This window comes from Puma concolor, chromosome B1 (assembly GCF_028749965.1).
Source record: "Puma concolor isolate L17-30 chromosome B1, mPumCon1.1.hap2, whole genome shotgun sequence".
NCBI classification, from domain to species: domain Eukaryota; kingdom Metazoa; phylum Chordata; class Mammalia; order Carnivora; family Felidae; genus Puma; species Puma concolor.
In genome coordinates this window covers 193,517,107-193,537,909 of record NC_141670.1, presented here as the reverse complement: position 1 = coordinate 193,537,909, position 20,803 = coordinate 193,517,107, and the positions used below count along the sequence as shown (strand labels likewise).

The following is a 20,803-nucleotide window of genomic DNA, read 5'->3' as shown; positions in this document are numbered from 1 at the left end:
AAGTGAAACATCAAATATGAGATTCTGCATTCTCATATAGAATATAGAGCTCTGGGCAGGGCATTGAGAGTCTTGAGTTCTAGTCCCTTCTCTGCCTTTAATTATTAAATATGGTCACCTCTTGGGTCTCTTTCTCTTTCTCTTTTAAAGGACAAAATGGGAGTGGTTGACTTTTAGATTTTATTCAAGTCTCGAGGTTCTTTCAACTGTCTACATTGTTTTTTTTTGTTTTATGATGCTGACTTAACTGTGAAATTAGTAAAATATTAAGCAATAGACTATCTTTTTAAAAAGTAAAGGTACAAAATCTTCCAAATTACTTAGTTCCTGGGAACTGGTCATAAATCTGTACACAGCACTTCCTCTGCTACCTGGATTTTCATTAACCCAGAGTTCTATTAACCAGCCCTCCACATGCAGTGTAATCTTAGAGTGGGGCTCTAAGTTTATGCCCTCATATGCTGATGATTGATAGTCATCGTGGTTGCCTTGAGGCAATGTGATAATCCAAAGTCATCAGAGACAGAGGAAATTATGTCCAGCCTAGTTTCAAAGGTGAACTGTATTGCTTTCACATGATCTGAAAGTCATTAATCTATGTGTGGTGTATATCAGGTCTCCCTGACCTTTTTGTGAGGAGAATTTTTTAATTTCCGTGAGACAGATTCTTTGATTAACCAGAATTTCCTTTTTCCCTGAATATGTTAGATAAGATGGTTTCATATTTACTTACGAGATCCTTTGCTATATTCAACTTAATTTTATGCTCATTTGATGTTAAACACAAATAAAGATGAATCTGATCTTTGGGTATAGTGGGAAGATCTCTGGATTAAAAGTTAAAATATTCAGGGGCCTCTGGGTGGCTTAGCTGGTTGAGCACCGAACTCTTGATTTTGGCTCAGGTCATGATCCTAAGGTTGTGAGATCAAGCCCCATGTCAGGCTGTGTGCTAAGCTTGGAGACAACTGGAGATTCTCTCTCTCTCTCTCTCTCTCTCTCTCTCTCTCTCTCTCTTTCTCTATCTCTCTCTCTCTGATTCTCCCTCCCTTTGCCCCTCTCCCCATCTCATACTCTCTCTCTCTTAAAAAAAAAAAAATTAGAAGACCCAAGTCGAAGTTCTAGCTCAGGCACTAATAAGCTGTGTGACCTTGGACAAACCATTTCATTTTCTGGGCTTCAGTTTCACCTTCTGTAAAATGAGGAGGTTGTATTAGGTCATCTTTAAGGTCCTTGCAATTTTGATTTGGCATGTATATCTGTCTTCCAAATGCTTCAGTTAAATGCAACATTAATTGACTGTACTATAGTATTTTGCATACAAGATCTTATCCATGTAATGCTAGCCCTATTTTATAGCTAAGAAAACAGACCTAGAGAGAATAAATACCTTGTTAGTGGCACAGCCAGAGTTTGAATTTCAGTATTTGTTTTCAAGTCCAGTGTTCTTTCCTGTATATGCTCTGTTGTGGCTTTCATGAGAGCAGAGTGGGGTGCTGGCTGTGAGAACAAAATGGGGACTTTGAGGACGAGAGGCTTTGTCTGTCATTGTCTCTGGAGAGGATGATGTATATTTCACTGTCTTTCTCAGTTTAAGAAATGCTCTGCACGGCTTTTTTGTGACTTCTGATTGTTGCTTTCAATCTTTCTTGGATCATGTCTCTTGGCAGTTGCAATACTGTAATATGAGGATCAGATCAGCCTGCCTGTCTCAATAGCTGTCAATTTATCTCTGGGTATTTTTAGGTGCCTCAGATAAAAGTAATATAAATATAATGAAAAAATGAATTCCTTTCTGACACTTGGTGTCATTTGTATAAAAGAGTGAAATCGCCTTTAAAAATATTGTTTTTTTAAAAATATGTGTTCTCTGGATGTAACCCAGTGTTACAAAACCATAAAAACATTTTAGAGGCCATATGAATTTAGGAAACCTTTCTTAATATAGTGGGAGTTTGAGCCTTTAAGACAATTATGCTCATTGTGAATTTAAAGGAGGGAGAAAGCATATGGTTTTTTCTCAACCACAGTTAACTGTAAAACCTCCTCTAACCTGTCTCTCTAGTCCAACACCAGATTGCTACTGGGCTAGTTTTTTTGAAATACAAGTTTCCTTTGCTATTCAAAAATAGAACCTTCCTAGGAAACCATTCATAGGTTAAAATGGCATAAAGCAAAGAGTAATCTCTAGCTTTCTGAAAGTTTGCATTGCAAACTGTAAGAAATCTGAAGAGATTTTTGCTTTTACAAAAAACAACAACAACAACAACAACAACCGTATTTGTACCAATGTAGGTGTTTAGTAAAAGTGAAGTGAAGTGATGGAGAATTTCAGAAAGTGGGCAATACCTGAATTGACCTATAGTGTCCTAACGTGCTGTGTGCCAAAAAGGAGGGTAACTATCATTTCTTTTTTTTTAACTATCATTTATTTTCAATACCTATGTTCTAAGTACTTTCATAAATTTTATTTTATTTACTTTTTTAACTCTATGAGGTCTCTTCATCCATATTTATTTGATAAAAAACTGAGGCTCGGATAGGTTAAGAAATGCAGTTTGTAGGAGCATAGCCAAATTCACACCCACATCTAACTGCCAAGTCCTGGTTGTTCACTGTAGTTCACTGTGTGTGTTAAGGTGATGTAGTGACAGTTCAAACACATGCACTGGGGGAGCGATGTTCTCTACTGCTAGACCACTCTCACCTCAGTGAGACATGTGCAGAGCCAGCTAGAGGCAACATGATGGGTTCTCTCCAGGGATAGCTTTCCCCATCCATTGCTCATTTCCCTCCCTCCCTTGGGATTTCTGCAATGGTTTTCTCAGTCTTCTGGGTAAAGGGTTATTTCACGGTCTGTGAACAAGGGAGACCTTGTGGTATTTCTGTTTTTGGGGAAGCCTGATTCAGAACACTGTATCTCCCAATATTGGGTTCCACCTCTGGAATAGGAAAATTCCCAGCAGAGAGAGGAAAGCCTAACTGTATGACACATTCCATAGGAAGGTGCTATGCATGTCCACATCTTGGATGCATTTTCATGACATCTGATTTATGTGGGGGTGTTTTGTTTATGCTGTTCATTTTGTGACAGAGTCAGTGGGGTCATCTGGAAAGAATGAGGGTATTGGACTCTGGCATTCCTCAGGGTGAGTTCCAGCCCCAGCACCTATTTGTTGTGGAGGCCTTGGACCTATCACTTTATATTCACGGCCCTCATCTACCTTGCCGGGTATTTGGAGGATTAAATTAGGCAATGCATATGTGATTACTGGTGCATGGAAGGCATTCAATGCATCATAACAATTATCAATACTGTTAGTGGTGTCATCTGCATTCCGAACCTTTTCTTTATACCTCAGAGTAGCTTTTCTTTGCTGTCCCTGGTGAAATGGAGATCAAAGGAATCTTTCTCGTGATTATTTATGGTGGGGAGAGTCATCATCTGGTGGTCTGTAATCTTCTCTGGGTCACTTTTCTCCCCAAGGGAGGGCAAGTTCTTAACCAGGTGATACCACCAGGAGGCACACCAGACACTGTTCTTCCATGGACTGAGCAGAACTGAAGTTGGTGGAGGTTAAACGCTTCTTCTACTAATGAGTAACCTACAATAAATTTCTTTTTTTAAAAGTTTTTTGTTTGTTTGTTTATTTATTTATTTATTTATTTATTTATTTATTTAGAGATTGATCTGGGGAGGGGCAGAGAGAGAGAATCCCAGGCAGGCTCCACACCATCAGCATGGAGCCCGACTTGGGGTTTGAACCCACAAACTGTGAGATCATGACCTGGGCCAAAACCAAGAGTGAGGCCTTTAACTGACTGAGACACCCAGGCACCCCTACAATCAATTTCAAGGACTAGGAATTATGGCTCTACTTAGCTAACCTGTTTTCTGTACCTCTCATAGTAGAGGAGAGGAATATAGTGGGGGTGGGGGGTATTAAGAAAAGATCTCATGGTTTGGAATATACCATGGGGAGCATATCTCACCCTTTCAACCTGTCATCTTCCCACCACCCCCTTCTATAACCACAAGATCATCTTTCCCCCACCTCTCGTGTCTCTAACACTGCTTTGATTCCTCCACCTTCTGTATAAACAGATTCTCAGCTCTATCTGTTTTTTTGTGTTTTGAAAATACTGCCTGCATAAGTTTCAGCTGATTATTATTAAAGGTATTTTCCTTTGTTCAGTCATTTATTGCCTCCAAAGTGGCAATAGGATAATTTAGTGCCTCTTGGTGGGAGGCAGGGAAGAATGGAGTATTTCAGTTCCAGCTTCACCACTTTCAACAAAGGTGGCTGTGTCTACATTTGTCTGAGTTACCTCAAGAGACCAATAAAATGAACTTTTCTACAGAGGAACATTCTAGGAACCCAGAAGTCACAAAGGAAAACCTATCAGATCTGCAAACAGAACATGTGCCTTACAATATCTGGATGACATTATGTGTAAAAAAATAATAAAGCACTAGATGAGATTCACATGCAGCACACACACATGCTTTGTCATGGAACACACCATCACCACCACCAAAAACATTCACCACCAAAACAACAATTAAATTCCCATGATTTCCTGTGTAAACAATTCTGTAGAAGAATTGAAGGAGGGATTGTCACTGTTGGTTTCAAATTTGGGAGTGTAAGGATTATTTCAAAGTACAAAACTTTAATTTTTGTAATGTGTATTTCTGAGAGAAAGAGAGAGAGAGAGAGAGAGAGAGAGAGAGAGAGAATGCAAGTGGGGAGGGGGGTGGTTGGCAGAGAGAGAGAGAGAGGGAAACACAGAATCTGTAACAGGCTCCAGGCTCTGAGCTGTCAGCACAGAGACGGGTGTGGGGGCTTGAACTCAGGTATAGCGAGATCATGACCTGAGCCAAAGTCAGATGCTTAACCTACTGAGCCACCCAGGTGCCCCATCAAAGTACAAAATTTGGGAAAAAAAAAAAAGGAAGACAAGAGGGAAACAGTAAAAGACTTAAGGATAGAGATCTTTGAGACTTGGGTAGACATTTCAGAAGAGGAGCAATGAAACCAATAAACACCTGAAAGGGGTCCCTTGGTTCTGGGATGGATTGATGAGAAAATAACCAATACTTTAAGGTGGAGGAAGATGGGGAGATGAGGAACAAGAGTGCAGGATCCATCTCAATTTCTCTTTCTCTCCAAAAATTAGATCAAAGTGGATAAGACCAGATTGGGAATATGTAATACGGGTGCTAAACGAGGGGTTTTAGAAGACGTATACTGATATACTATAAGGAAAAATCAAATAATTAGCTAGAATAAAAATTCATACTCCACTTTAGCAAAACTAGGCTCATCTCATTGGGGTGGAGGAAGGAGAGGGAATAAAATGTCTTGAGGGAGGAAATAGTTGGTATCTTGTTTTCTCACAAAAGTAGAAGATTTTGTGATTATGACAACAGGTAAAAGAAGGTGGTCACCATGAAATTCAGAATTCCAAATCAACAAGGGGGAAAATAGCAATATGATCAAATCCGCAAACAAAGGAAAATTAAGAAATAATAATGTAAAATAATCGAAGTGAAGTATCATGAAAAGAAAGAATCAATTCATACAGAATATGAACAGTCTTAGTCTTCTCCTTTAAAATACATTTTCAATTGGGTTAAAACACAAAACTGAGCTATATGACTAAAAAAAAATCTATATTTATATCTATACCTATATCTATATCCATCCACATCTTTCTCTATGCTTAAAAAACTGATGAAGAGAAAAATGAAGGTAGGTCAAAGGGATATAAAAGCAAAAGGACAAATGCAAACAGAAAACAGGCATGGCAGTGTCGCTGTCTGATGTGGGGAAATTCAAGGTCAACTGCATTGAATAAAATAACAAGGGACATTATGTTAATGCAACAGTTTATGAAGGCAATATATTTATACTCATTTGCCTATCAAATAGTTACAAAAATCAATTATTTACTTGATCATAAATTAAACCTTCAAAATTGAAAAGGCATATTCTTAGATCATAATTCAATAAAAATTAAATAATAAAAAGGTGACAAAAGTCTTATCTTTTTGGAATTTATGAAAAACTCCACTAGGAGCGCCTGGGTGGCTCAGTTGGTTAAGTGTCCGACTTCAGCTCAGGTCATGATCTCACAGTTTGTGGGTTCAAGCCCTGCGTCGGGCTCTGTGCTGACAGCTCAGAGCCTAGACTCTGCTTCAGATTCTGTCTCTATCTCTCTGTCTCTCTCTGTCTCTCTCTCTCTGTCACTCCCCCACTTGTGTTCTCTCTCTCTCTCTCTCAAAAATAAATAAACATTAAAAAAAATTAATTAAAAAACAGCAACAACCACAAAACCCCACTAGATAAACCTGGCACAAAAATAAATTTACTTTTACTTATTTTCATTTATTTTATGTAGGCTCCACGCCCACCATGGGACTTGAATTGACCCTGAGATCAAGAGTCACATGCTCTACCACCTGAGCCAGTCAGGCGCCCCAGCACCAAAAGGAATTAAAAGGGAAATTATAAACTACACGAAAAAAAAAATACTCAGTACCAAAAACCTATGGGAGGTACATAGAGCTATGCAGAGAGAAAATTTTAGCATCTTAAATATACTTCTATTAAAGAAATAAAAAATGAGGGGCACCTGAGTGGCTCAATTGGTTAAGCATCTGACTCTTGATTTCATCTTAGATTATGATCTCTCAGTTCATGAGATTGAGCCCCACATTGGGCTCTGCACTGACAGCCAGTGCCCACTTGGGATTCTCTCTCTGTCTTCTCTCTGCCCCTCTCCTGCTCATGCTCTTTCTCCCTCTCAAAAATAAATAGATAAATGTTAAAAAAAAAAAAGAAAAAAATGCTTATTTTATTTTAGTTTTTTATGAATGCTTTTTAAAAAATTAGTAAAATAACAAATACACACAAAGAAACTAGGAAAAAGGAATTAAGATAAACCATGAAATGAAATAAAAATAACTATAGTAGAAATAATGGATCAGCTAAAGAGCTGATAGCCAAGAAGTCCACTGAAATTAAATAAAGCCACTGAAAATATGATCAAGGAAACAGATCACACATTAAAGAGAAAGTAGACATGGCAAAGATACAAAGAGATGAAAAGAACCATGAGAGAATAATACACACACCTCTGGTGGACACTGTGGTGTGCTGCCCAGGCGCCCCTTTCATGACTGCAAGACTCATTCTCTTATTGTGGGAAGTGTTCATGGCTGATGGCTCACAGTTATATCTCTTTCCAGGCATTGCTTTTGGCCAAGTGGGCTGTCTTGCCCAAGTTACCATCCAGCATATATGGTCCAATATGTACTGGAGACAGCTTACATCTCAAAACTGATTGATGAAGAAATATAAGATCCCCTCCCTCCTGTCTCATTTTGGGGCAGTTCTGAAATGCCCTAGCTCCTTGTGGGATAGCCCCTGACTCTGTTGGCTTCACAGTTCAGGAGCTCCACCTACTGAGTCACACTTCCCAAACTTTCCTACAGGTGCCTTTCCTGATTGCACGTCCCAATAAACCTCATACAAATCTCCATTTCAGAGTTTATTTCAAGGGAACTTGATTTAAGATATAGTCCTGTGAAAAGAAAATGGAAATCTGGAGAACATGGACAATTAACTATGAAAAAATAAATTACCAGAAAGGGGTGCTGATTTCCACCATTCTTATATTTCTAAAAAAAGTTTACTGTGGTACAATTGACATGAAAACATTGTACCCATTTTAATTGCACAGATTGGTGAGTTTTGACAAATATGTAATCTGGGTAACTGTCACCACAATCAAGATACAGAATATTTCCATCATCCCAAAATGTTCCCTTGTATTCCTTTCCAGCCAACTTTCTCCTTCCAACCTCCAGCCTCAAGTATCCACTGATCTGCTCCTTATCGTCATAGATTGGATTTGTAGTGTATATACAGTATATATTCTGTAGTGTCACACTACAGTCACTTAGCACAATGTTTTTGAGATTTGTCTCTATTTGTGGCTCCTCTTCTTTCCCTTCTCTCAAGGACCATAATCCTGCACTGCTGATTGTCTATTTACTGAAAGCAGTTGTCTTCATACATTTTGTTTTGTAGTTCTTTAAAATACGATGTTGAATCTGATGTCTGTACTATTCATGGCTAGAAGTAGAAGCCCTCATCATTCTTATTTAATAGTTTTTTTTTTAATATATGAAATTTATTGTCAAATTGGTTTCCATACAACACCCAGTGCTCATCCCAAAAGGTGCCCTCCTCAATACCCATCACCCACCCTCCCCTTCCTCCCACCCCCCATCAACCCTCAGTTTGTTCTCAGTTTGTAACAGTCTCTTATGCTTTGGCTCTCTCCCACTCTAACCTCTTTTTTTTTTTTTTTCCTTCTCCTCCCCCATGGGTTTCTGTTAAGTTTCTCAGGATCCACATAAGAGTGAAACCATATGGTATCTGTCTTTCTCTGTATGGCTTATTTCACTTAGCATCACACTCTCCAGTTCCATCCACGTTGCTACAAAAGGCCATATTTCATTTTTTCTCATTGCCACGTAGTATTCCATTGTGTATATAAACCACAATTTCTTTATCCATTCATCAGTTGATGGACATTTAGGCTCTTTCCATAATTTGGCTATTGTTGAGAGTGCTGCTATAAACATTGGGGTACAAATGCCCCTATGCATCAGTACTCCTGTATCCCTTGGATAAATTCCTAGCAGTGCTATTGCTGGGTCATAGGGTAGGTCTATTTTTAATTTTCTGAGGAACCTCCACACTGCTTTCCAGAGCGGCTGCACCAATTTGCATTCCCACCAACAGCACAAGAGGGTTCCCGTATCTCCACATCCTCGCCAGCATCTATAGTCTCCTGATTTGTTCATTTTGGCCACTCTGACTGGCGTGAGGTGATATCTGAGTGTGGTTTTGATTTGTATTTCCCTGATAAGGAGCGACGTTGAGCATCTTTTCATGTGCCTGTTGGCCATCCGGATGTCTTCTTTAGAGAAGTGTCTATTCATGTTTTCTGCCCATTTCTTCACTGGGTTATTTGCTTTTCGGGTGTGGAGTTTGGTGAGCTCTTTATAGATTTTGGATATTAGCCCTTTGTCCGATATGTCATTTGCAAATATTTTTTCCCATTCTGTTGGTTGCCTTTAGTTTTGTTGATTGTTTCCTTTGCTATGCAGAAGCTTTTTATCTTCATAAGGTCCCAGTAATTCACTTTTGCTTTTAATTCCCTTGCTTTTGGGGATGTGTTGAGTAAGAGATTGCTACGGCTGAGGTCAGAGAGGTCTTTTCCTGCTTTCTCCTCTAAGGTTTTGATGGTTTCCTGTCTCACATTCAGGTCCTTTATCCATTTTGAGTTTATTTTTGTGAATGGTGTGAGAAAGTGGTCTAGTTTCAACCTTCTGCATGTTGCTGTCCAGTTCTCCCAGCACCATTTGTTAAAGAGACTGTCTTTTTTCCATTGGATGTTCTTTCCTGCTTTGTCAAAGATGAGTTGGCCATACGTTTGTGGGTCTAGTTCTGGGGTTTCTATTCTATTCCATTGGTCTATGTGTCTGTTTTTGTGCCAATACCATGCTGTCTTGATGATGACAGCTTTGTAGTAGAGGCTAAAGTCTGGGATTGTGATGCCTCCCACTTTGGTCTTCTTCATCAAAATTACTTTGGCTATTCGGGGCCTTTTGTGGTTCCATATGAATTTTAGGATTGCTTGTTCTAGTTTCGAGAAGAATGCTGGTGCAATTTTGACTGGGATTGCATTGAATGTGTAGATAGCTTTGGGTAGTATTGACATTTTGACAATATTTATTCTTACAATCCATGAGCATGCAATGTTTTTCCATTTCTTTAAATCTTCTTCAATTTCCTTCATAAGCTTTCTATAGTTTTCAGCATACAGATCTTTTACATTTTTGGTTAGATTTATTCCTAGGTATTTTATGCTTCTTGGTGCAATTGTGAATGGGATCAGTTTCTTTATTCGTCTTTCTGTTGCTTCATTGTTAGTGTATAAGAATGCAACTGATTTCTGTACATTGATTTTGTATCCTGCAACTTTGCTAAATTCATGTATCAGTTCTAGCAGACTTTTGGTGGAGTCTATCGGATTTTCCATGTATAATATCATGTCATCTGCAAAAAGCGAAAGCTTGACTTCATCTTTGCCAATTTTGATGCCTTTGATTTCCTTTTGTTGTCTGATTGCTGATGCTAGAACTTCCAGCACTATGTTAAACAACAGCGGTGAGAGTGGGCATCCCTGTCGTGTTCCTGATCTAAGGGAAAGAGCTCTCAGTTTTCCCCGTTGAGGATGATGTTAGCTGTGGGCTTTTCATAAGTGGCTTTTATGATCTTTAAGTATGTTCCTTCTATCCTGACTTTCTCAAGGGTTTTTATTAAGAAAGGGTGATGAATTTTGTCAAAGGCCTTTTCTGCATCGATTGACAGGATCATATGGTTCTTCTCTTTTTTTTTGTTAATGTGATGTATCACGTTGATTGATTTGCGAATGTTGAACCAGCCCTGCATCCCAGGAATGAATCCCACTTGATCATGGTGAATAATTCTTTTTATATGCCATTGAATTCGATTTGCTAGTATCTTCTTGAGAATTTTTGCATCCATATTCATCAGGGATATTGGCCTGTAGTTCTCTTTTTTTACTGGGTCTCTGTCTGGTTTAGGAATCAAAGTAATACTGGCTTCATAGAATGAGTCTGGAAGTTTTCCTTCCCTTTCTATTTCTTGGAATAGTTGAGAAGGATAGGTATTATCTCTGCTTTAAACGTCTGGTAGAGCTCCCCTGGGAAGCCATCTGGTCCTGGACTCTCATTTGTTGGGAGATTTTTGATAACCGATTCAATTTCTTCGCTGGTTATGGGTCTGTTCAAGGTTTCTATTTCCTCCTGATTGAGTTTTGGAAGAGTGTGGGTGTTTAGGAATTTGTCCATTTCTTCCAGGTTGTCCAATTTGTTGGCATATAATTTTTCATAGTATTCCCTGATAAATGTTTGTATCTCTGAGGGATTGGTTGTAATAATTCCATTTTCATTCATGATTTTATCTATTTGGGTCATCTCCCTTTTCTTTTTGAGAAGCCTGGCTAGAGGTTTGTCAATTTTGTTTATTTTTTCAAAAAACCAACTCTTGGTTTCATTGATCTGCTCTGCCGTTTTTTTAGATTCTATATTGTTTATTTCTGCTCTGATCTTTATTATTTCTCTTCTTCTGCTGGGTTTAGGCTGCTTTTGCTGTTCTGCTTTTATTTCCTTTAGGTGTGCTGTTAGATTTTGTATTTGGGATTTTTCTTGTTTCTTGAGATAGGACTGGATTGCAATGTATTTTCCTCTCAGGACTGCCTTCGCTGCATCCTAAAGCGTTTGGATTGTTGTATTTTCATTTTCGTTTGTTTCCATATATTTTTAAATTTCTTCTCTAATTGCCTGGTTGACCCACTCATTCGTTAGTAGGGTGTTCTTTAACCTCCATGCTTTTGGAGGTTTTCCAGACTTTTTCCTGTGGTTGATTTCAAGCTTCATAGCATTGTGGTCTGAAAGTATGCATGGTATAATTTCAATTCTTGTATACTTATAAAGGGCTGTTTTGTGACCCAGTATATGATCTATCTTGGAGAATGTTCCATGTGCACTCGAGAAGAAAGTATATTGTGTTGCTTTGGGATGCAGAGTTCTAAATATATCTGTCAAGTCCATCTGATCCAATGTCTCATTCAGGGCCCTTGTTTCTTTATTGACCGTGTGTCTAGATGATCTATCCATTTCTGTAAGTGGGGTGTTAAAGTCCCCTGCAATTACCACATTCTTCTCAATAAGGTTGCTTATGTTTATGAGTAATTGTTTTATATATTTGGGGGCTCCAGTATTCGGCGCATAGACATTTATAATTGTTAGCTCTTCCTGATGGATAGACCCTGTAAATATTATATAATGCCCTTCTTCATCTCTTGTTACAGCCTTTAATTTAAAGTCTAGTTTGTCTGATATAAGTATGGCTACTCCAGCTTTCTTTTGGCTTCCAGTAGCATGATAAATAGTTCTCCATCTCCTCACTCTCAATCTAAAGGTGTCCTCAGGTCTAAAACGAGTCTCTTGTAGACAGCAAATAGATGGGTCTTGTTTTTTTATCCATTCTGATACCCTATGTCTTTTGGTTGGCGCATTTAATCCATTTACATTCAGTGTTATTATAGAAAGATACGGGTTTAGAGTCATTGTGATGTCTGTATGTTTTATGCTTGTAGCGATGTCTCTGGTACTTTGTCTCACAGGGTCCCCCTTAGGATCTCTTGTAGGGCTGGTTTAGTGGTGACAAATTCCTTCAGTTTTTGTTTGTTTGGGAAGACCTTTATCTCTCCTTCTATTCTAAATGACAGACTTGCTGGATAAAGGATTCTCGGCTGCATATTTTTTCTGTTTAGCACACTGAAGATATCGTGCCAATTCTTTCAGGCCTGCCAAGTTTCAAAAGAGAGATCAGTCACGAGTCTTATAGGTCTCCCTTTATATGTGAGGGCACGTTTATCCCTTGCTGCTTTCAGAATTTTCTCTTTATCCTTGTATTTTGCCAGTTTCACTATGATATGTCGTGCAGAAGATCGATTCAAGTTACGTCTGAAGGGAGTTCTCTGTGCCTCTTGGATTTCACTGCCTTTTTCCTTCCCCAGTTCAGGGAAGTTCTCCGCTATTATTTCTTCAAGTACCCCATTCAGCACCTTTCCCTCTCTCTTCCTCCTCTGGGATACCAATTATGCGTATATTATTTCTTTTTAGTGTATCACTTAGTTCTCTAATTTTCCCCTCATACTCCTGGATTTTTTTATCTCTCTTTTTCTCAGCTTCCTCTTTTACAATAACTTTATCTTCTAGTTCACCTATTCTATCCTCTGCCTCTTCAATCTGAGCTGCTGTCGTTTCCATTTTGTTTTGCATTTCGTTTAAAGCGTTTTTCAGCTCCTCGTGACTGTTTCTTAGTCCCTTGATCTCTGTAGCAAGAGATTCTCTGCTGTCCTCTATACTGTTTTCAAGCCCAGCGATTAATTTTATGACTATTATTCTAAATTCACTTTCTGTTATGTTATTTAAATCCTTTTTGATCAGTTCATTAGCTGTTGTTATTTCCTGGAGATTCTTCTGAGGGGAATTCTTCCGCTTGGTCATTTTGGATAGTCCCTGGAGTGGTGAGGACCTGCAGGGCACTTCCCCTGTGCTGTGGTGTATAACTGGAGTTGTTGGGCGGGGCCGCAGTCTGACCTGATGTCTGCCCCCAGCCCACTGCTGGGGCCACAGTCAGACTGGTGTGTGCCTTCTCTTCCCCTCTCCTAGGGGCAGGATTCACTGTGGGGTGGCGTGTCCCGTCTGGGCTACTTGCACACTGCCAGGCTTGTGATGCTGGGGATCTGGCGTATTAGCTGGGGTGGGTAGGCAAGGTTCATGGGGACAGGAGGGGCAGGCTTAGCTTGCTTCTCCTTAGGTGATCCACTTCAGGAGGGGCCCTGTGGCAGCGGGAGGGAGTCAGATCTGCTGCCGGAAGTTTGGCTCCGCAGACGCACAGAGTTGGGTGTTTGCACGGAGTGAGCAAGTTCCCTGGCAGGAACTGGTTCCCTTTGGGATTTTGGCTGGGGGACGGCCGGGGGAGATGGCACTGGGAGCGCCTTTGTTCCCCACCAAACTGAGCTCTGTTGTCCGGGGGCTCAGCAGCTCTCCTTCCCTTTGTCCTCCAGCCTTCCCGCTTTCCCAGCAGAGCTGTTAACTTATGACCTCCCAGAGGCTAAGTCGCGCTTGCTGTTGGAACACAGTCCGTCAGGCCCCTCTGCTTTTGCCAGCCAGACTCGGGGGCTCTGCTTGGCCGGCCAGCCGCCCCTCCGCCCTGGCTCCCTCCCGCCAGTCTGTGGAGCGCGCACCGCCTCACCGCCCTTCCTACCCTGTTCCGTGGGCCTCTCGTCTGCGCTTGGCTCTGGAGACTCCGTTCTGCTAGTCCTCTGGCGGTTTTCTGGGTTATTTAGGCAGGTGTAGGTGGAATCTAAGTGATCAGCAGGACGCGCGGTGAGCCCAGCGTCCTCCTACGCCGCCATCTTCCCTCTCTCCTCCAATAGTTTCTTAAATGATGAGAATGCACTATGAAAATGAAAAAGGAACTAAGTGGTTTAAAATAGGTAAAAAAGAGATAAAACTGTTTCCAGTTGCTGATTTTTAGTTTGGTTATCTAAAAAAATTCTAGGGACCTACTAACAATATTTTATACAGTAAGAGAATTTGGTGATTTTCCTGAATATAAGATAAAAACATAACATTAATTGGTTTTCATTGTCCTGATAATAAGCAACTAGACAGAGAAATGGGGGAAAATATACTATTTGTTAGTAGTAACAAAATTTTTAAGAATAAATTTTATAAGCAAGGCCAGGACTTATATGGTAAAAAACCCAAAATTCTTATTGTTAGATTTTTCAAAAATAGCTAAGCACTCACTTTATTATTATCACTGTTCTAAGTACTTTACATGTATTAGCTCATTTAACCTTTCCAGAAACTCTGGAAGGTTATTCTTCTTCTCATTTCATGGATGAGATAACTGAGATATAGCGAAATTAAGTAACTTGCCCAAGTTATCCAGCCTACAAGTGATGGAGATAATATTTGAAATCAAGGCTGAAAAACATGGAGAGACATACCCTGTTCTTCCATGAAGTTACTTAACATAAAAATAGCTTTCTTAAATTTTTTTTTTTAACGTTTATTTTTTTTATTTTTGGGACAGAGAGAGACAGAGCATGAACGGGGGAGGGGCAGAGAGAGAGGGAGACACAGAATCAGAAACAGGCTCCAGGCTCTGAGCCATCAGCCCAGAGCCTGACGCGGGGCTCGAACTCACGGACCACGAGATCGTGACCTGGCTGAAGTCGGACGCTTAACCGACTGTGCCACCCAGGCGCCCCAAAAATAGCTTTCTAAAATGTAAATACCATCATGCCACTTTCTTACTTCAAGCTCTTTATTCATTGCTGCTCTTGGGATGTTCCCCTAAACATGTCTAAACCTCCAGAATATTTCACCAGTACATCCCTTCTATCCATTTGCATCCAGTATTTGAAATGGGATCTCCTTTTATTCCTTGATATGATATTCAGTAATTACTGAATAGAATTCAGTAATTACTGTTAATGTCTAGTTCAGATCCTTATCCATTTATCCATCTATCCATCTACCCATTCATTCAACAAACCAGATGATCTTGGTGGTGTTGTAGAGGGTAGATTTGAGGGGGCCTGGGGAGTCAGGAATGAGCTCATTTGTGAGACTGTCATAGATCAAGTAGAAAATGAGCAGAGGTCTAGGAGTAGATAGGAGGAAGCATATATGAAACATGTTTAAAAAGAAAAAACTAGCAGTACTTAAATGTACCCATTTTGAGTGCACAGATTGATGAGTTTTGACAAATATGTACATCCATGTAATCATCTGCACAATCAAGATACAGAATATTTCTATCACACCAAAAGGTTCTCTTGTGTTTCTTTCCAGCCAACTCCAACCTTTCCACATCCAGCCTTAAATAATCACAGATCTGCTCCCTATCATCAAAAATTGGGTTTCTAGATTATGTACAGTATACCTTCTTTGGTGTCACACTAAGTGGGTGTGAATGTTGAGGGTGTTATTCTACTCCACTATGACTCCCAGGATTCTAAATTAGATGATTGGTAAAATATTTTCAAAGGCCTCAACCATGTTGGGGAGGGTAATTTCAATGATTGAGCTCTACTCTAGAGTCCTTTAGCCAAACTGGTATTAATCTCTTAGTGAATATTCTTTGGTTTAACTTCAAAACTAGCTTTTACTTCGTCAAAAGGTACAGTGCTCCTTTATCAGCTTCAGAGCTTATACTTTTAAAGTCTAGGCAGTAGAAGAACATAACAGTTGAGAAATTTACAGGTGTGAGGAACTGGTTTGATGTAATAATTAGAATCTGGAATAGAATTGCCTGGGCCTCAGTCAAATCTCAGTTTACCACCTTTTAGTTCTACTTAACCTCTCTGAAACTCAGCTTCCTTATCAGCAAGGTGAGGATAAAGCAAATAGTATGGCATGGGGTTTTTGTAGAGATTTGATGAGATAATGTATATAAAGCTCTTAACAAAATACCTGGCCCCATAGTTTAAAATTCCACAAAGTTAGCTATTATTATTTACCATATATAAAAGTCTCTCTCTCTCTCTCTTTTTTTAACATTTACTAAAGATAAAGCAGTAAATCCAGACCACCGTATAAAGTGTGATTTTTGCATATGTTAAGTTGATAAACATGGATATGGTGCTGTTGATTCCTGTGTTATTTCTTATTTGCCAGAGAACTTTTATAGGGGTGAAATGTGCATGACATGAAATTTACCATTTCAATCACTTTTAAATGTACAGTTCAGTGGCATTGAGTACATTCACAATATTATGCGTCCATCACCACACTCTGTCTCCAGAACTTTTTCATTATGTCCAGATGTCAGAGAATTTTAACCAATACTCTTCTCTAGATTTTCAAGGAGATGCTTGTAAATACATTTTGGCTTTTGGAGACTGCAAATATTAAGAGATAACACATTTTAAGTTTGGTGTACCTTCCCAATGTTTGATGCCTTTCTTAGTTTACAATTCAAAAGTATTGACTTTGACTTCTCAGTTTCCTTCTTGGTCCTAGAGACATGGAGTAACCTGGTGGTTTGATACGTTTTGAATAGCTCATTTGATTTACACATTGTAGCTGAGGAAGTATTTCTCACACATCTTTTCCAGTACCTAGGGTCATCTAGTCCTTAGCTCTGCCTGTGAACACATTTTCCCAAAGTAAATGCAGTGAGCCGCTCTTCTACTTTACCAGAAGAGGAGGGCAGCTCCCAATCCCAGGGTTGTTTTTCCTTAGCTCTTTTGGAAAGAGGTATTTAAAATTTTCTTTGCTCTCATGTCATTTGCTTTAGTCTACCCTTTGCATTCCCAACCTCGGTTCCTCTTTATGTAATTACCCCAACATGATATTATGTCCAGAATAGGACTCATATTCTTCCAACAAATCTTCTTCTCCTCCAGTGTTCTTTATCCCCATAAATGGAAAAATCATTTATCTACCCTACAGCTCATGCCAGATACCATAATTTGGTCAAAGGATAATTCCATCTCTCTTGGCAGTGATTGGTCCAGTAATTGGCATATGACCTAATTTGGATAACATGAAGTAAAGAGAGGTCTACTAAGGGGCTTCTAGGAAAGTTGTTTTTATTTCTGGGAATCCTTTTGGAAGTAATCTCTCTCCTTTACCCCTGAGTGTTGTTGTATGTATGAGTCCAGAACTTCTGTTGCATCTGACCTCCTGCATGAGGATGAGGGTGACATATGGTTTTAGGTTCCTCTTAAGCAACTTTCAGCTGAGCCAATGCAGTTTTTGAATGTTTAAGATAGTCTGAATTGGGTTCTCTTTTATTTGTTATACAAGTCACCCTAACTGATAAACCACTATAGGGGCTAAATTTTAAAAAGTTATGTTTTCTACCATTCACTAGGTTGCCTTTTGGTTTTGTTGATGGTTCATTCCCTGTGTAAAAGCATTTTATTTTTATGTAGTCCCACTAGTTTATTTTTGCTTTTGTTTCCCTTGCTTTAAGAGTCATGTTTAGAAAGATGTTGCTATGGACCATGTTGAAGAAATTATTTTCTCTTCTAGGAGTTTGATGGTTTTAGGTCTCATATTTAGGTCTTTAATCCATCTTGAGTTTATTTTTGTGTGTGGTATAGGAAAGTGGTCCAGTTTCATCTGATGAGGGGCTAATATAAAAAATATATGAAAAACTTACACAGCTCAAAACCCAAAAGCCATAATCTGATTAAAAATGGGAAGAAAACCTGAGTAGACATTTTTCCAAAGAAGACATACAGATGACCAACAGACACATGAAAAGATGCTCAATGTCACTAATCATCAGAGAAATGCAAGTCAAAACCACAATAAGATACCACCTTAGACCTCTCAAAATGGCTAGTATCCAAAAGACAAGAAATAACAAGTGTTGGCAAGGATGTGGAGAAAAGGAAACCCTTGTACACTGTTGGAGGGAATGTAAATTGGTGCAGCCACTGTGGAAAACAGTATGAAGGTTTCTCAAAAAATTAAAAATAGAAATGCCATATGATTTAGCAATTCCACCCCTGGGTATATAACCAAAGAAAAGAAAAACACTAATTTGAAAAGATAAATGCACCCCTATGTTTATTGCAGCATTATTTATAATAACTGATATATGGAAGCAATCCAAGTGTCCATCGATAGATGGATGAAGAAGATGTGTATACACACGTGCACACGCGCATGCACGCACACACGCACACATGCATACACACACTGGAATATTACTCAGCCATAAAAAAGAATGAGATCTTGCCATTGGGACAACATGGATGGACCTAGAGGGTATTATGCTAAGTGAAATGTCAGAAAGAAAGACAAATAGTGTGTAATTTCACTTCTATGTGGAATCTAAAACAAAACAATTGAATATACCAACCAAAAACCAAAAATCAGACCTGTAAATGATGGTTTCCAGAGGGGAGTGGGTGATGGGAAAAATGGGGGAAGGAGAATGGGATATATAGGCTTCCAGTTATGGAATGAATAACTCATGGGAATAAAAGGTATAGCATAGAGAATATAGTCAGTGGCATTGTAATAGCATCGTATGGTGATGATGGTAGCTACACTTACAGTGAGCATAGCATAACATATAGAGAAGTTGCATCACTATGTTGCACACCTGAAACATACATTTTGTATGAACTGTACTCAGATAATAAATAAAAAGTTATGTCACTGAATGGGGTGAAATTTTGGTATGTGAAAAATTCACTTCTGCCAATCTTACATGCTATTATTTTCTGGGATTTTTTTTCCCCTTAGGACTTTTGAATTACCCTAAATCAAGATTGATAATATAGTGACAGTCTTGTTTACCTTAATTTGAGGAAACCATCTCTTTCTCTCCATAAAATTCTTAGACTAAGAGTAAGAGAATGAGTTATTTAACCTCATATCTAGACCATTCTTACATAAGTTGTGGCTTGTCTTCCTCACTTAGCACTGGAGGCTAGATTTTTCTGAGGTTTTGATGCCTTCTTGTCAGAGGAATTTAATTGTGCTGCATATGGCTCCTCATGGCTTAGCTTTGTGAGCCTTATGCCCATTTTTTTTCTGATAGTGGTATATGTGCCCCTCCCACCTCACAACTGCCCATCATCCTTAGGGGAAATGAGCAATAGGGGCTATGTTATATAATTTAGATTGTTACTTAGAAAATTTTTTTAAATTTATTTTGAGATAGAGAGTGCTAGTGGGGGAGGGGCAGAGGGAGAAGGAGAGAGAGAGAATCCCAAGCAGGCCACTGCCACCACAGAACCCAACATGGGGCTTGACCCCAGGAACAGTGAGATCATGACCTGAACTGAAGTTGGAGGCTTAACTGACTGAGCCACCCAGGCACCCCTAGATTATTCCTTAATAGAGAAAGTGGAATTGAACCTTAGGAACCAATTTGGAAAAATTCTTAGCCATTACTTTTTTCAAGACTTTTTTCCTGTACCATTCTCTGTGTTCTTTCTCTCTAGAACTCCAATTAGGTGTTTTTAGATTTTGTCACTCTCTTCTCAAGATCTGTTTTCTTCATATTTTCTATCTCCTTTCCTGTCCTTCATCCTGGTAACTCCTTCTGAAATTTCAGTTCACTCTTTCTGTCTTCTGTTGTATCAAAACTGTTTACCATGTCCACTGAATTTCTATTTTAATGACCATAGTTTTCATTTCTAGCCATTCTATTTTTCTTTTTCAGATCAGCTTGATATCTTTAAATAATCTTTTGATGCTTTTTCATACTTTTGATACTCTATTTTATTGCTTTAAATATTTATTTTATATTCTGGCTTTAGAATTCCAATATCTTTGCTTTTGCAGGTCTGATTCTGCCATCTGTTGCTTCTGCTGGTTATTCACACTCACAATGGCTCATTTCCTCATGATTTGCCACTTCAAATGTGAATTAGTATTCCTTGGAAGTTTTTCAGTAGGAATTATTTGAATCTTGGGTTTAGAATATTTTTGTCAAAGGAGATTTGGGTCTGTTTCTGCCTGACTCCTGGTAAGGCAAAAAAACAGGTAGTATTTTTTGGTTTGGGTTTTATAAATATATATTTTATATATGTATATATTTATATATATCCTATTGGTTCTGTTTCCTGGAGAATCCTGACTAACAGAGTATTTAGAAATAGAAGATCTAATTTATGCTGTAAGTGTTGGCATTTTTATTACTCCTCTCTTTAGGATTCCAAAATCTTTTCTCTTGCCTTTTTGTCTACCACGCCAGTTACCCTTTTCCATTCACCTGTGCCAGTGTTATTTTCTCTGCCTTCCCTGTTGATGTTTGGTCTTTTTTCAGGACACTGTCCTGGTTGGTCTCCTAGTCTCTGTCTACTGTCTGTCCCAGGAGATCTCATTTAACCCACGGCTACATGTTGAGGATGGTCCAGGCTGTATCTCAAACTAATCTTTTCTCTAAATTCCAGATACACATATCCAGTTCCTTACTCGACAACTCCACCTGGACATCTCACAGATTTCTCACACTTAATTTTTCCAAAGCAGAATTTTTTCCCTTCCTAGATCAATTAAGTGGTACTTTATTAACAATCATTGGGCAAATTATAGTCTTTCTCATTTTATGGACCAAGACCTCAAGTCCATAAAATG

General features: G+C 39.0%; 1 pseudogene; it reads right to left on the bottom strand.

Moving 5' to 3' along the window:
- LOC112858654 (large ribosomal subunit protein uL4-like) overlaps positions 1 to 20,803 on the bottom strand; it is a 115,654-nt pseudogene that overhangs the window by 3,265 nt on the left and 91,586 nt on the right.